We start from the raw sequence: 14822 nt of genomic DNA on the forward strand, positions 1-14822 counted from the left end.
TGATATACACTGTCTATACTTTCCTAATTATTGAAATTTTTCCTTTTTTCGTGAGTGGAGGATTATCTGTGGAAGCATTTTTAAATCTTGTGAATACTATAAATATGTATATAATTTTGTTACTGTATACAGCAGGAGAAAAAATTAAAATATAATACCACCTTGAATGGTTGGTCTATCGATGGATATTTAAGCTCATATTTAAACAGCCGTAAAAATGTCTAAAATTACTTTCTTGGTAGAGAATGTTGTTGATTCTTACGTTGTAATACTTCTTTTAAAAGAGAAGGGGCATGCTGGTTATCCGAAGAGAAATGACAAAGCTCTCTTTTGTGTCGCACGAAAAATATCAAAGATTTCCATTAACAATTTTGAGCCAACCAATTTTTTCGTTGTATCATTAAGTTCTCATCAGCCCAAAACATTAACCGAAACAATTTTTGACACATATGGATAAACGTATATATGAGTGTACTTATCGAACATATTATTTAGAATACGTGAATTTTGTGCCACGACCTCAACTAATCAATTATTTTACATTTACATGCTTGGCTTGACGCATGATGATAATGTTATGTTTGTTTTGGCGTGTCGGTTGTTTGTGTTCGCGTGTGTTTTTATTAGCGGTCGATTCTAATGTGTTTCCAACGGAAATAAAGTTAGAGAATGCGCAAACTTTTGCTTCCGTGAGCAGATTTTGCAGTACGTGGTTTTCACTCGAGGTGAAACAGTTTTTCGCAAAGGAAGGCATCATTTGCGATGGAAAAGTCGAGTCGGTTCTTTCTTTCTTTTTTTCTTTAGCAGTTTTTTCTTTATTTGTTGTCGTTTCTTCTGTTAGACTCGCGATGTAAAACATCCGTTGAGAAGCAAAGATCGAGGTTTTCTGTACGCGTCGCGCTCCTGATCTCTTCTTCACATCGGTGTATATCCACGATCGTATTCTGTCACAGCACGTTCAAGACAGCAGCGGGTGGCAGCAAGGAGGATTCAGGACACCAATATCTGGCTCGTTACCTACCTTAGTCCGTGTGCTCCTTTTCATTTTTTGTTTCCTCTTTGTTTTTATTCTTTCCACATTTTTTCATCCTGATGACCTTTTTTTGCACCTTGATTTTCCTTTTCCTTATTTTCTATGTTTTCGCCGTAACATCTGTTTCTCGTGTGTTGACAGAATATGCGGTGCAAAATATGCTAAAAGTTCTGCATATTGAAAAACAACACCGTTTTTTCTACCTTGTGCCATAAGGTACTTCATTAGTTTTTGTGTGTCAAAAAACGATCAAATGAGTGACTACACTTGAATTGCTCGCTCTCTCTCTCTCTCTACACAGACTCTTTTTTTTCTTGGAGATACGTTAATGTGTTGATTAAAAACTTCGCATATGTATTTTTTCCCCTTATCGTCAGTGTTTAAATAAATGTGCAAATTATTATTTGTACATTCGCGTGTGATGATACATTGGAGATATCAATTAGTTATTGATCATGGTTTTTAGATTAAACAATAGTATTCAGAAAAGTATCTGCTTGAATGTCTAATTGGAGAACATTCATGCCATGTTTTTTTTTGTTTCGTTTTCGCGCCTCTCTACTTAACTCTGCAACCATTTCACACACTTCAAAATAACGAGATTTAGAAAATTTATAGCAGAAGTGAAATTTTATATATGTTATGAAATTGCACTGCCAGTGCAATTATGAGTTGTCATTTTCGTCAGGAAACAATGGTGAGATTTAGCATATTTCGTTCTTCAACAGGTTGGGGCAAGCAGATGCAGATGTCATTTTAAATCGCATGAGACCTACATTCTTACTACAGCTACTGTGATTAGTTGGGTTTGAGTCTGTATATACAATTTATGTTTTACTGTCTGTATTATGTAATTATTTATTGTTTTCTCGTAACTGGTAATTCATTATATGAGCAATGTATGATATTGACAACTACATAACTTAACGCAGCATTTGAGTTGGAATTGATTTTAAATTTGCCACAAATTCCACATTTTATTTACATGCTTCACTATACAGGGTACATAGCAAACAGGGGGTATGGCATTTTACTGGCGAACCGTTGATTCTAGAGGTCTACTACTATCTACTTCCAATTAGATAAAGTTTTCAAATAACGTGTAGTACTCAGATATGACATTCGTGTTTCAAGAGGTTTAATAATTATTAAGGGGGTTGGTGCACGCAAATTTTCCAAAAAAAACACAAATTTTCTGTGTTTAACTGTGTTACAGTTTTTGTTCTACCTGTACTGTTTTTAAAATGTTTAACATAAACTTCTGGTGGGCATTATACATGCTAATGTCTTTCAATAAAATTCTTTTAACTAAGTTTTTTTGTTAGATAAGGGACATTTTTTTCGAACACCACTGATTGAAATATCTTGAAACTTTGTATGTCTTTCAACACTATGGTGTTACATACTTTAACATGATTTAGGATTTTAATTGTTGGTTATTTTTTCCCTTAATTTTAACTTTAATAACATGGAACTTTTTCAGAATTTACCCATATTTTGTACCATAAAAACTTTTTAAATAATTTTAATAAAAAATCCTCGTGTTAAGGTGTGTAACACCATACCATAGTGTTGAGAGATACACAAAGTTTCAAGGCATTTGAATGAGTGATGTTTGTAAAAATGTTTCTTATCTAACAAAAAGCATTTTAGTGAAAGGCATTAGCATGTGCAATGCCTGCCAGCAGTTTATATTAAAACATTTTAAAAATACTTGTACACTGCTCAAAACAATTAGGGGAGCACATGGTTTTAACAAAATTACGCAAAGATGTATACCGATAAGTAACATAAAATGAATCATCCATAATTTAAAGCCTAGCAGGAAACGGAAGAAGAAAACTTCATATGCAAATCAAAGTTCATGACGTCAAAAACCAGAAAAAGGAGATAAGGGCAGAAATCGGGATGTTGCAGAAACGTCTGTTTTACTGCCGTAACTGTGAAATTCGATTGCGCAGTATTTTTTTTTTTGAGACAAGGCGATTTGAGGATGTCTCAACAACGTGCTTTACCGGAATCCATGGCATGGTGTGTTATAGGCAGACTGGAATCCGGGCAAACACAACGTAGTGTCGCCGACGCTGTTGGAGTCGCCACAAGTGTTGTTGCAAGGCTGTGGAATCCATTCCAAGAAACAGGAAATGTTAGACGTCGACCAGGGCAAGGTCGGCCACGCGCCACTACAGCAACTGATGACCGGTATATACGGTTAACAGCCCGTCGAAAGAGAACAGAGAATGCTACGCAGCTGCAAAGACGGTTGCTCTTGGCAACAGGACGAAGGGTGTCCAGCCAAACAGTACGTAATCGGCTTCATGAGGGAGGGCTCTATGCACGTAGGCCAATGGTCTGCATTCCGTTGACCACACGCCACCGTGCGGCCCGAAGAAGATGGGCTGCTGAACATCGAGATTGGGAGCAACATGATTGGAGCCAAGTGCTGTTTACAGACGAGTCCCGATTCAGTCTGGAGTGTGACACCCGACGTGTTCTGGTATGGAGGGACAGGGGCACTCGAAATAACCCCGCATTCGTTCGTGAAAGGTCACAATACAGACGAGCTGGTTGGATGGTATGGGGTGGAATCAGCATAGGCGGACGTAAGGACCTGCATATCATTCGGAATGACACTTTGACGGCCCGAAGGTATGCAGACGAGATACTGCGACCTCATGTCATCCCTTACGCTGGAGCCATTAAAGATTCCTTTGTTTTCCAGGATGATAATGCCCGACCGCATAGAGCTCGTCTGGTGGAGAACATGCTTGAAGCTGAAAAAAATACAGTATATGGAATGGCCAGCGTGCTCTCCTGACCTGAATCCAAGGACGACGCATTGCTGCGCGACCAGGCCGCCTGTTACTGTCCGAGACTTGCAGATTGCACTTCTTGAGGAGTAGAACAGTATTCTCCGAAGTCTGATCGATAACCTCATCGCATCCATGGAAAACAGGTGTGCAGCAGTCTTAGCTGTTCGAGGAAACCACACGCCCTATTAAAACTCATGCATCATGTCTAAACAGTACTTTTTTTTATCGTTTACATGTAACCAAATTGTTGCCCTAAATCATCTTTTCATGTTTTTTCCATATTTTTAAAGAATTAAAGCTTAATTCCAAATTTTTTTACGTCTTTTTTCTGTATTGCGCATTGATACGCGTGTACTATCCATTGTATGCCAATACTTGGCTGTCTCGCACGGTTTTCTTCAATTTTTTGCTTGCTCCCCTAATTGTTTTGAGCAGTGTATTTCCATCTTATCACATTCCGATAGATTTATACACTCACGAGAAGTCAACCGAATTTATTTAATCAAACCGAGCTTAGAAGTTTAAAACTGTTTCTAAACGGATGCGTGCTACTGAGTCTTTTAGTCTGCTAGCAGCTCGGGGGCAGATATTGGCTCAATACCAACAATGACCGTGGACCATCAAGTAGTGATTTACGCCAGCTATCTTCTAGCATAGGTGGACTGGAAGAATCGGGCTAATCCCAGAAAAAAATCACGAGAGCCCAATCAGCTAATAAAGGCGTGTGTTATAGAAGATAGAAAATCTAAAAATGTGTAAAAATGGCAATCGAATATTGTTGGAAGGAAAAGTTGAGTTGAAAACTGTATGAATGTTAGTACAAGTAGAACAAAAATTTTAACACAGTTATACGCAGAAAATTTAAAAATGTGTTTTTTACAAAATTTACTTGCACACCAACCCTCTTAAATTAAAAAAATTACTTTTTATACAGTTCTCGTGTGCCCCAAAACATAATTAGAAAGTTGTTTCCCTGTCTCTCCTAATGCCAACACGCAAAATCCCACGTTTCTAAGTGCAATATTCACTGAGATATTCGAATTCAAAAAATGGAGGAAATGTGGGAAAAACAGCTTTAAAAAATGGTTAAACGGTTTTTCCGCATTAAGGGTACGGACATAGTACACGCTGGTTTCCGGTTATGCGAGTCGGCGCCGTTGCTGATTGTTTAAAAACCCGAATTTCAAGTTTTTTAACCATTCTGTAACAGCGCCGACTCGCAAAATTGGAAAACAGCGTTCACTGTGTGTGTGTGTGTGTGTTCGCACACTTAGAGCTGTTTTTTCCAACTTCCTCTATTTTTCGAATTCGAATATCTCAGTGAATATTGCACTTAGAAACGTGGAATTTTTTGTGTTGGCATCAGGAGGGACAGGAGTGCAACTTTCTAATTGGATTTTGGAGCACACGAGAACTGTATAAAACATTTGAAACATGAATGACATCTGAGTACTACACGTTATTTGGAAACTTTTTCTAATTGGAAGTATACCACTAGGATCAACGGTTCGCCAAATGTCAGTCCCCTTGTTTGGTATTCACCTTGTATAATATAATAGTTACAAATATTATAATCATCTTCACCAATAAGGTGAATTTGACATTTTACACATTAATTTCGCATTACTTTTTAAGGAGAAAACAGTCAAGGAGGGATCATGACTGTGGGGCTCATTTCAAAATACGTATCTATTGCCATGGAAGAAATGTTAATACTTTTAGTTTAAATTATGGGAATCGAGTGAAAACCTATTGATGAAATATTCGATTTTTTTCTCAAAAAAGTAGCGATAAACAAACATTATATATTGTTCTCAGAGTTGCAACTTGAAAACAGGCGCTACAACAAAAACACGCCAACAAGAAATATTCTTCTAACACAACGGTTTTACTCAGTAACTATTCTGTGATGCATAGTGCTTGAAATTGAATTATAATTTAACTCTGTATACTTTTATTCATCGAACTTAACAAGGTGCGTAACTATATAGAAATAGCTGAAAAATTTCACTTGCAAATTTTTATTTATTATATGAATACTTCAATTACATATGCAGTTATAGATGTATATTCTGCAGAATGTTATGTTTTAACATGAATAATAGTGAGTGGAAAAAATTTCATGTGCTTACACACGAATGTGTTTTATAAGGAGTGCAAAAACACCTGGTGTTTTCTTTGTTGGCATAGTTGGTATTTTATTTAGACGGGTGCGCCTTTTTTCTGTTTTCTTCAGGTGTATTGTCTGAGAGCAAAGTGTTGTAGCGAAAGATTGGACAACGCTTTATTCCTTCGAGTCGGAGGCTTCCAAACAGGAGCCTTGGTTTCTTGGGGATAAAGACGACTGACGTTCAAAACTATTTCCGCTATTGCCTTGGGAAGCTACAATGGGAGCAAAGCACACTTAAAAGACTTTTCTTTCTCTTCTATGCAACCCAAATACAGATTTTCAAGACTGAAAATACGTCTTGAATTTCTCTCTAAGGAAATAAATAAAATTGAAAACATGTTCGTGAATAACATCGAACGTTTCGAAGTAAAAGACTCGCTACACGAAAGAAAGTGACTTATTCAATTAACCCAAATCGTTCGTTTGGCAAATCTCTAATGATTATAATTGTGTTAATTTCAGTAAATATCAGTGAACAGTTAAAATTAATGGTTATTCTCGTGAATGACGGAAAAGTTTGAAACTCCCAACATCAGAAGTTCTTTATAATATAGAATAAAGAAAAAAATGCAGTGTGATTTGTATGAAAGATTTTGAATATTCCAACTCTGACATTTCACAGAAAAATAAATTTGCTATTAATGTTTAATATTCCTTAAAATGATGTCGTATGTTTGTGACATACCTACATAATAAAATTCCAACTTAATTTGAAAAAAAAAATTATGTTTTATAAAGACAAGGTTTTTTTAGAAAGTTGTTTTACAAATCTGCATAATGTTGAATGCTGAATAACGTTGATTTGCATGGGCAAATAAACAGCTTTGAGACCACCTATTGAAATCCGAGGAATTTATGCCATTTGCTTCGTTTTGAAAATTTCACCAAACGTTCATTTATCATTTTTGATGGAGTGTTTCGCCAATTTTCATATGGATGTTAGTCTGTCACAATGGTTTTATTGCAAAGGAATGAACTAATGACCAAACTAAAAAACGCAAAAAAACAGATGAGGTGGCATTCTTCGTCTTGTGTTTATCACAACAGATATGTCTACGTGAAGTTTCTCGATATGCTAGTCATATTACTTGAAAGTTGGTAAACACACCAACTGCAAGACCTCAAACAACACAGTTTTACGGCGTATCCCTGGGAAGCGGTAGCATCGTGTGACGCAAAATACGTTAGGTACAATGATTTAATGAGCAAGTTCAATTGAATTAAAAAAAATACAATTCAAATTTTATAACTAGTTATACCATCGTTTCTTTCAAGTGTGTTAACAACTGTGTGTAAATATAACGAAATCAATTTGAATTCAATTCAGAATATTCGCTCATAAGTCAGTTTAATTTTTTCTATTAACTTATCTGATGTAATTTAAAAAGTTATTTGTAAAACGTGTCAGCTGTTATAATCACAATGTCGAGTGAAATAAGATTCTATATGTTTACCAGGCTTACAAGACACCACTTGTTTTTATTTGCTTTAATACATGTCAACATATTATACAAGTGTGTGCTCTAGTAAATTTTATAACCGTATGTTAAAAACTTCTCTCTTTGAATGTTTATTGATAAATTATCTAAAATCACTAGTTGTTTTTGTTTTTCATGAAAAAAAAATTGTCTACGACATATGACATGTATTCACATATTGGGACTTTCAAATAGTTATTTTTTTTTACGGATGAATATTGTTTTCAAATACCTGTGAGTCTTGAACGGAGTAGCTAATGTACAGGGTACATGGCAAACAGGGGGTATGGCATTTAACTGGTAAACCGTTGATCCTACAGGTATACTTCCAATTAGACAAAATTTTCAAATAACGTGTAGTACTCCGATATGCCATTCATGTTTGAAGGGGTTGTAATAAAGTTATTGTTAAATTAAAAAAATTAACGTTTTATACAATCCCCGTCTGCCCCAAATCCCAGTTACAAATTGTTGTCCTATCCCTCCTGATGTGTGTACCAACAAAAAAAAATCTGCATGAGAATCTCGCGCAATAGAAGTGAAAGTTCTAGGTTTGAAATGACTAGATTCACTTCAAATGAATTTAATTTTAAATATTTAAAATTGAGTTTATACATTTTAAGTTTAATTAAATGCCGTAATAATCCCATAGTGGACCCCACGTGTGGCATATTTGTTCACTAAACACGTCTGGCGATAATCGTGGGGGCTCTAATAGGGGAGGGGGCTTTTTATCCTCAAGTCTAGGACTGAAGTCTACTATAGGAGTCTAGTACAGGAGTGAAGAGTTAGAAAAAAAAAGAGAAAAATAATATTACAGTGAAAGGGAAAAAAATTGTAACAAATGTGACGAGCCGGAATCGTAAAATTTTTCTTTAAATTTTCCTTCGTATGGAAAGAAATGGAGAGCAGTCATTGGTGAAAATTCTTGTGAATCGAGTTTTAAACCCGTTTTTTCCTATTCCCCATGTGAACGGGGCTTTAGAGATCACTAAACTGGCTCTGTAGAGGACTTATTAATAGGGTAAATATCAGTTCAGGTGCCCATAATCTAGGGAAAGGTTTTACTCGTTTATAGCACACTCAGTAAAGATGTCATTAAGAATTATTTTTAGAAAGGGTGGTTGATGACGTAAGCCCCCCCCCCCTCCACATCATCAAAAGTCTGCAAATCCGAAACCCCTTCCACCGTATCGGTTCCGACGTAATAGTTGAATGACCCCTATTGATTTCTCCAAAACCGGTTGCCAATTTTCGTTTATTAGATATATTAAAAACGCGAATAAGTCACGAGAGAGAGTAGTTTGTTCCGTGCATGCTCTTTAGGATATCCATTGCTCCGTGTCCCGATAAATAGCCGCTACTAGCCCTACCCCACCCAACTTTATTTTCTTACACTGCCGAATGCGAAAAACCGTTTTATCCGCATTTAACGCTGTTTTTCCTAAATTTTCCTCCGTTTTTTGAATTTGAATATCTGAGTGAATATTGCACTTAGAATTTTCTGTAGGCATCAAGACAGACAAGACAACAACTTTCTAATTGGGTTTTGGGGCACACGAGGACTGTATATGAAGTTGTTTTTAATGCTATGCAACCCCTTGAAACATGAATGACATATCTGAATACTACACGTTATTTCGAAACTTTTTCTAGTCGAAAGTATAACTGTAGGATCAGTGGTTCGCCAGTGAAATGTCATACTGACTGTTTGCTATGCACCCTGTATTAACGGTTCACGATGTAAATAAATACGACATTTTATGGTGTTATTGCATCCAACCATTGCGATGTACAAAATATGGCCATATTATCAAGCAATTTTTTTTTGAGCTAAGTCTATCCATGTATTCCCAAATCATAGAAATGTATTGCTGGTGTTTTAGATATTTCTAGCTGTTTCAGAGTATATTACTGTAAAACGGTGTTCTAATATTCGATGTTAAATTAGATACCGTATTTATCAATGCAAAATTGATTAAAATGTGACATTTAAAAACCCTAACAACTGTAAAAGTTCTGGCAATTCGGTTCAATTAGAGCAACATAGTGCCACGAAAATGAAATCTTATTTACAGAAACATTTTTTGAACCATATATAAAGGATTTTGACAAGACTTACGTTCTTGATGGAGACGTGAATTGAAAATTACGATTGATTTTAAACTCTTGAGACACAAAAACCTTTTAGTTTGGAAAATTTCAAAAATGTGAGAATCGTTAGTTGCTCTTCTCTTGAACAACGTGTTTGTCTTTATCTTTTGTACCCATCTGAACGGAATCTTCTTCGAACAGTTATATCTAAATAAATCTCTCAGAATATATTTTTTCTCGTATTTTGCGGTGGATAACCACGAAATAGCGTGCCAAGGAGAATTTCCGGTACGCGTTTAAATAGCGCTTCTGATAACATCAACACATGCACATTTCGCCTTTCCGATAACTCCTCCTCGACTCAAATATTTCAACTTTCTTCTAATCTATTTTATTTATTTCATATATTTTTTTAAATAGCAGTTTAACCGTTCGTGACATCCCTGCGGTCCGAGACAAACATCTGATAAATGTTGAGCTATCATGCTTCTTTTTACGACTTCACCGCACGATATAAAATCATTTACTACTCTGAATGAACTTATCATAAGTTTTTTTTACGTTATCCTTTTCCCAAAAGAGCAAGAAATCGAGCTTACTTGAATTAATGCTATTGCTAAATTAGTTGAATTTTCAATATCTGTCACGTTACTCATTCTTTTGAAGCCCGCTTGTTCGAACGTTATTAATGACATGTTAAAATTTTGTTTTCTGTTAAAGGCATCAAAACGAAGTGGTTTGATTGGCGGATTCCATCAAGATTATCGAATAATAAAAAAAATCCCCTTTCTGTTTTGATTGCACTTTTTGTTTGGGGAAAACATGGAAAAAAATTGATTTGGAAGTGTTTCTTTTTGGAAAGATGAAAAGACGTGAATGCAAATAGTAGCTTTTATTTTTCACTTTAGAATTAATTTATCGACTACTGTATTATAGTCTCGAATTCCAACTGAATTTAGACATTCACTTGTATGTTCCGCTAGAAATGTATCTCATCATCGTGGAAGATCATTTATTCACAACAACAAATTAGCGTCGTTAGTAGTCAATGTTGCATAAAATATCGAGAATCCAGAATCTTTAACAAACAGCTCTACCGTGTCATCTATACACTTTTGGGATATATTTAATAATAGTAATAATTGGCGCACCTTGATCTAGATGGTCCTTGCGCCAAAAAATTGAAATTTAATCCAATAATATAGTAATAATTAGTACATTTATTCTGAATTTCAAACATGCTATTCCTTTTAAACTACTGTTTTCCTGTCATTTTGCTACAGTGGTTACAGGTGTATTCCAACAAATCGATAATACGTTCGCGTATGATTTTTACCTCCAGCTTTATGGAAACTGTGAACTCAGATCAAACATGTCTCTTAGAGGAAAAATAACACGGTGTAAAAGTTATAGAAGCTACTTAAGTGCTTTGTATATCCCTCTAGGGTTGAATTCCGCAGAGGAATGTGTACAAGGAGCATGCACGCTGAAGTAGTAGTGGTCTAGTGTTGAACTTCACGTACTAGTCTGATTAACACATTCTAATACATAATAAGCGGCAAAAACGAGCAACAAAAGAAAACACCAAACTCTTTCCTCGTGATTTTATCTATTCTCGGAAGTCAATTTTTTCAAAGCTCTCGTAAAAGAATTCGGCATTTGGAATAGAATTTTTGAGCAACTCATTTGGCAGTTTGCAATGTAAATGTAATTTTTTACATTGCAAATGATGTTTGCGATGTAGCGTTTGTTACCTGGCGGTCCAGTGGTTAGGAAGCTAGCTTCTGACTGTACAGGTCTGGGTTCGAATCCCGGTTCGGGCATGGATGTCTACTAACACACTAACAAATTCCCTGGATAGATCGTGAATATCTCTTGGAAATACGTTACACATTAAAAAAATATTCCATGCATACATACGTTCACGTGTTTGGTATGCAAAACCTTTACTCGAATAAATTATACGATATTCTCAGAAGCTACCTTATCCAAAAGGTGGTTCTAATTGATTTTTCAAAAAAGAAACCAATATAAATAATGAGAAGAAAGGAGAGCCTATGAAAGAATCGTAACTTGAATGTGTTGAATTGAAATAAAAGCTGCCATTCATGAATTTAATTCTATAAAGTCTTCTTATCTCGACTAGAATTTTTATGAGGTTTCGAATGTTCTTCGAGAGATCCAAAGAATTTGCTTTAGCATGACCAGTTTTTTTTTCTTATTCTATCAGGCGTTTATTTATTTTTTATTTTCTTAGTTATTTGGAATTCTTTACGGAAAGAGAGTTACAGACCAGATAAGATGAAAGATTTTTGTTATTGGTGTTAGACCCATCCAGTTTTCCGAATGTTTTTCTATAGTATCGAAGGTTTAGACCGGAATTCGAATCATAGAATGCACCGATTCGGCAAAGGTTCTTTTGTTCCACTTTTCTTATGTTCCGATTTGGAGGAAGTACGCGCCAGGATTACTTAGAGATTTTGAAAAGAGAGATCTAAACGTGATTCTTCTTTGCAGAGGGTCCTTTTCAAAGGTGTTTCGATGCTTTTGACAACAAGCAGTGACTCTAAAATCTCTGCCGGTTTTATTGTTCTCGTACTTGAAATGTTAGGCACGAAGCTGGAATCTGCAAGAAATGATACGAATTCCTCTAAAGAAAACGGTGTTACATCTAAATAAAGAATTTCCGTGAATGTTGCTACGCATTTCAATGGTCATCACTTACCAGCAGGAAACTCAACGAACGATCTCGCCTTGACGAATCTCTTTACTCGGCTTCCACCAATGCATTCAGTCGCAAGTCAAATCCCCGTTGCGGAGATTTGTTCACATTTTACGCCATTTAATTTTTTTTTTTTTTGAGTCTCATCCCATCGAATTGCATAATTTCAAATTCCTATAAAGATGTTTCAGCAGTTTTCTTCATCCTTAATGGTAGATTTTACACTTAAGGTTTGTATTTCTTTATGAAATTACATTTAATTAATTATATATTTCCGCACATACGCACACACACAATTACAGTTTTTCTTGAAATAAATGCCGAAAATGCCAAGGTTTCATCTTTTGAAACCATAGTTCTAGAAACTTACAGTGCATGAACTTCAGAATTGGGGCTGAACTTTTCTAGAATAGAAAAATTACCAATTAAAAATAACTAATTAATTCTGGTATAATTAAGGTAATGTAATATCTTATTCCAGAAACGTGAAATACTCACATTTGGTATATGTATGTATAATAATATTACATGCAAAATACATACAAAAATTTAATTAAAACTCACTTTTCATTCCATTCTTTTCGTTCAACATGTTTTTGAGAAGGCAGGCGTCTGGGAAACAAGGGTTGACATTTTTAGTGCAATTAGGTACTACTCTAGGTAGAAATAGAAATGAATTACCTTTTGGGTTTGATAATACAATTGAATAATCGACGTTAGATTAACCCAAAATTCCAAAAATAACACGGTTATACGCGTTTCGGAACTATATGAAGTTCCTTCATCAGTAGCAGAAACAAAGAAGAAAGAAAAATATTGAAACTCCTTATAGCGGGAGTTACTCGCTGTTGTAGACAAGAGTCAAATTCAAAATGAACCGGCAACAAAAGAGCAAGAGGACGGAAAAAAGAAGAAAAATGGCGGAGCCAATCACAACCGAGAACGTGATAGTGATGCTGATGGAGAAGAATAATTATTGTAGAAACTGTTGCCAGATTTTTGAGAAGGGTGGTGTGCTAGATAGGTCGTTGACCAACTGGTTTGTGTTTTTGTTGATGTGGAATGATTCGAAGAAATTCAAGTCAGACGGTGAGCGACATTTTTGGATGATATTGGCAGAAGAGAAGTCAAATTTATGGTCAAAGGACCAGCAGTGTTGGGCTATGGATGCGCGGTTAAGGTCTTGGTTGCTTACGTATCTTCTATGCTCATTTAAACGGTATTTTAGGGCACGTTTAGTTTGGCCTATATAAATGATAATCCGCATTGGCATGAAATGCTGTAGATGCCCCAGTTGTTGAGTGTGTCAATGGGATCTTTTACTTGAGAGAAACGAAGTTTATTGACGGGGGTGAAAACCACAGAAAAATTGTATTTCCGAAGGATTTTAGCGATGCGTTGGCTGGTTTTTGGGAAGAAAGGCAAAATGATCAAGTTTTTTTGTTCAGGTTTAGGCTTGGTTTTTGAAGTGTTTTTAATCAGTTTGCTGTGTAGATTATCAATGAGAGAGTTACGGTAGCCACGATCGACTGCCATTGCTATAAGGATATTCAGTTCAGCATCGAGTAACGTCGGCGAAAAGCAGATATTAATGGCTCGCTTCACGTATGTGTAGAACGAGGCAAACTTTTGTGATGGACGATGCGCAGAGAGGTTGTGAGGGGGTAGAGAAACAGCAAACGGTTTGCGAAATACAGTGGTAGAGAAAGTTCGTTCATGGCGAGTGACCAATACGTCCAGGAATGCAATTTGGTTATTGTTTTCTTCCTCTATAGTGAATTGAATGCAAGGGTCAATGGAATTGAGAGTATTTAGAATATGGTCAATGTTAGCGTTACGGTGAAGAAGAACGAAGCAATCATCAACATATCTGACATAAAAAGGAAAACGAATTTCACGGAAGAGTTTTGTTTCAAAATAGTGCATGTAGATGTCACTAAGTACAGGACTGAGAGGGTTTCCCATGGCAAGGCCTTCAGTCATACGAAAGAATTGTTTGTTGAAAGAGAACGTATTTTGGTTGAGACTCTAAGTGCCTACTCTTTTCGAACCAGGCATGGGGTTACCCCCCCCCCCCGATGACGACCTACTGCATAGGTTGTATTTCACTCTTGCATAAACTTCATCTCTTGTATTCTTTTGTTCTTCAAATAATTACTAATTTATACAAAAATTGCCACGTTTTCAAGACAAATAAATTCAATTGGTCGATAAATTTAACCTCAGTCGTGACAAAACTTCCAACACTTTGCAACAGATGGCTCCCCAATTCGCATCCAAAGACTACTTGGACGCAGCAAATACAAAGGCGAACTCTTCGGACGACCAGACATAAACATCACCCCTCCACGACTGATTCGTGTGAATTCTGACCACGAGGTCCTGATGACGGCTCTCCATTGAAGAGCCGAAACGCGTCGACCATTCGACCAATTGAATTTATTTGTCTTGAAAACGTGGCAATTTTTGTATAAATTAAAACCAGGCAAAGTTTCTAATTTTTGTGATAATT

At 36.0% G+C, this 14822-nt stretch overlaps 1 protein-coding gene and 1 pseudogene across 3 annotated transcripts in view; one reads left to right on the plus strand and one right to left on the minus strand.

The window, feature by feature from the left end:
- LOC149072109 (uncharacterized) overlaps positions 1-14822 on the plus strand; it is a 216482-nt gene that overhangs the window by 124673 nt on the left and 76987 nt on the right. The gene's annotated exons all lie outside the window — the stretch shown is intronic.
- On the minus strand, positions 13231-14293 carry LOC149072111 (uncharacterized; annotated as a pseudogene).

This window comes from Pholcus phalangioides, unplaced genomic scaffold (genome assembly GCF_987345545.1).
Source record: "Pholcus phalangioides strain wild (caught in Gottingen) unplaced genomic scaffold, Ppha-v1.0 ptg000017l_1, whole genome shotgun sequence".
Lineage (NCBI taxonomy): Eukaryota > Metazoa > Arthropoda > Arachnida > Araneae > Pholcidae > Pholcus > Pholcus phalangioides.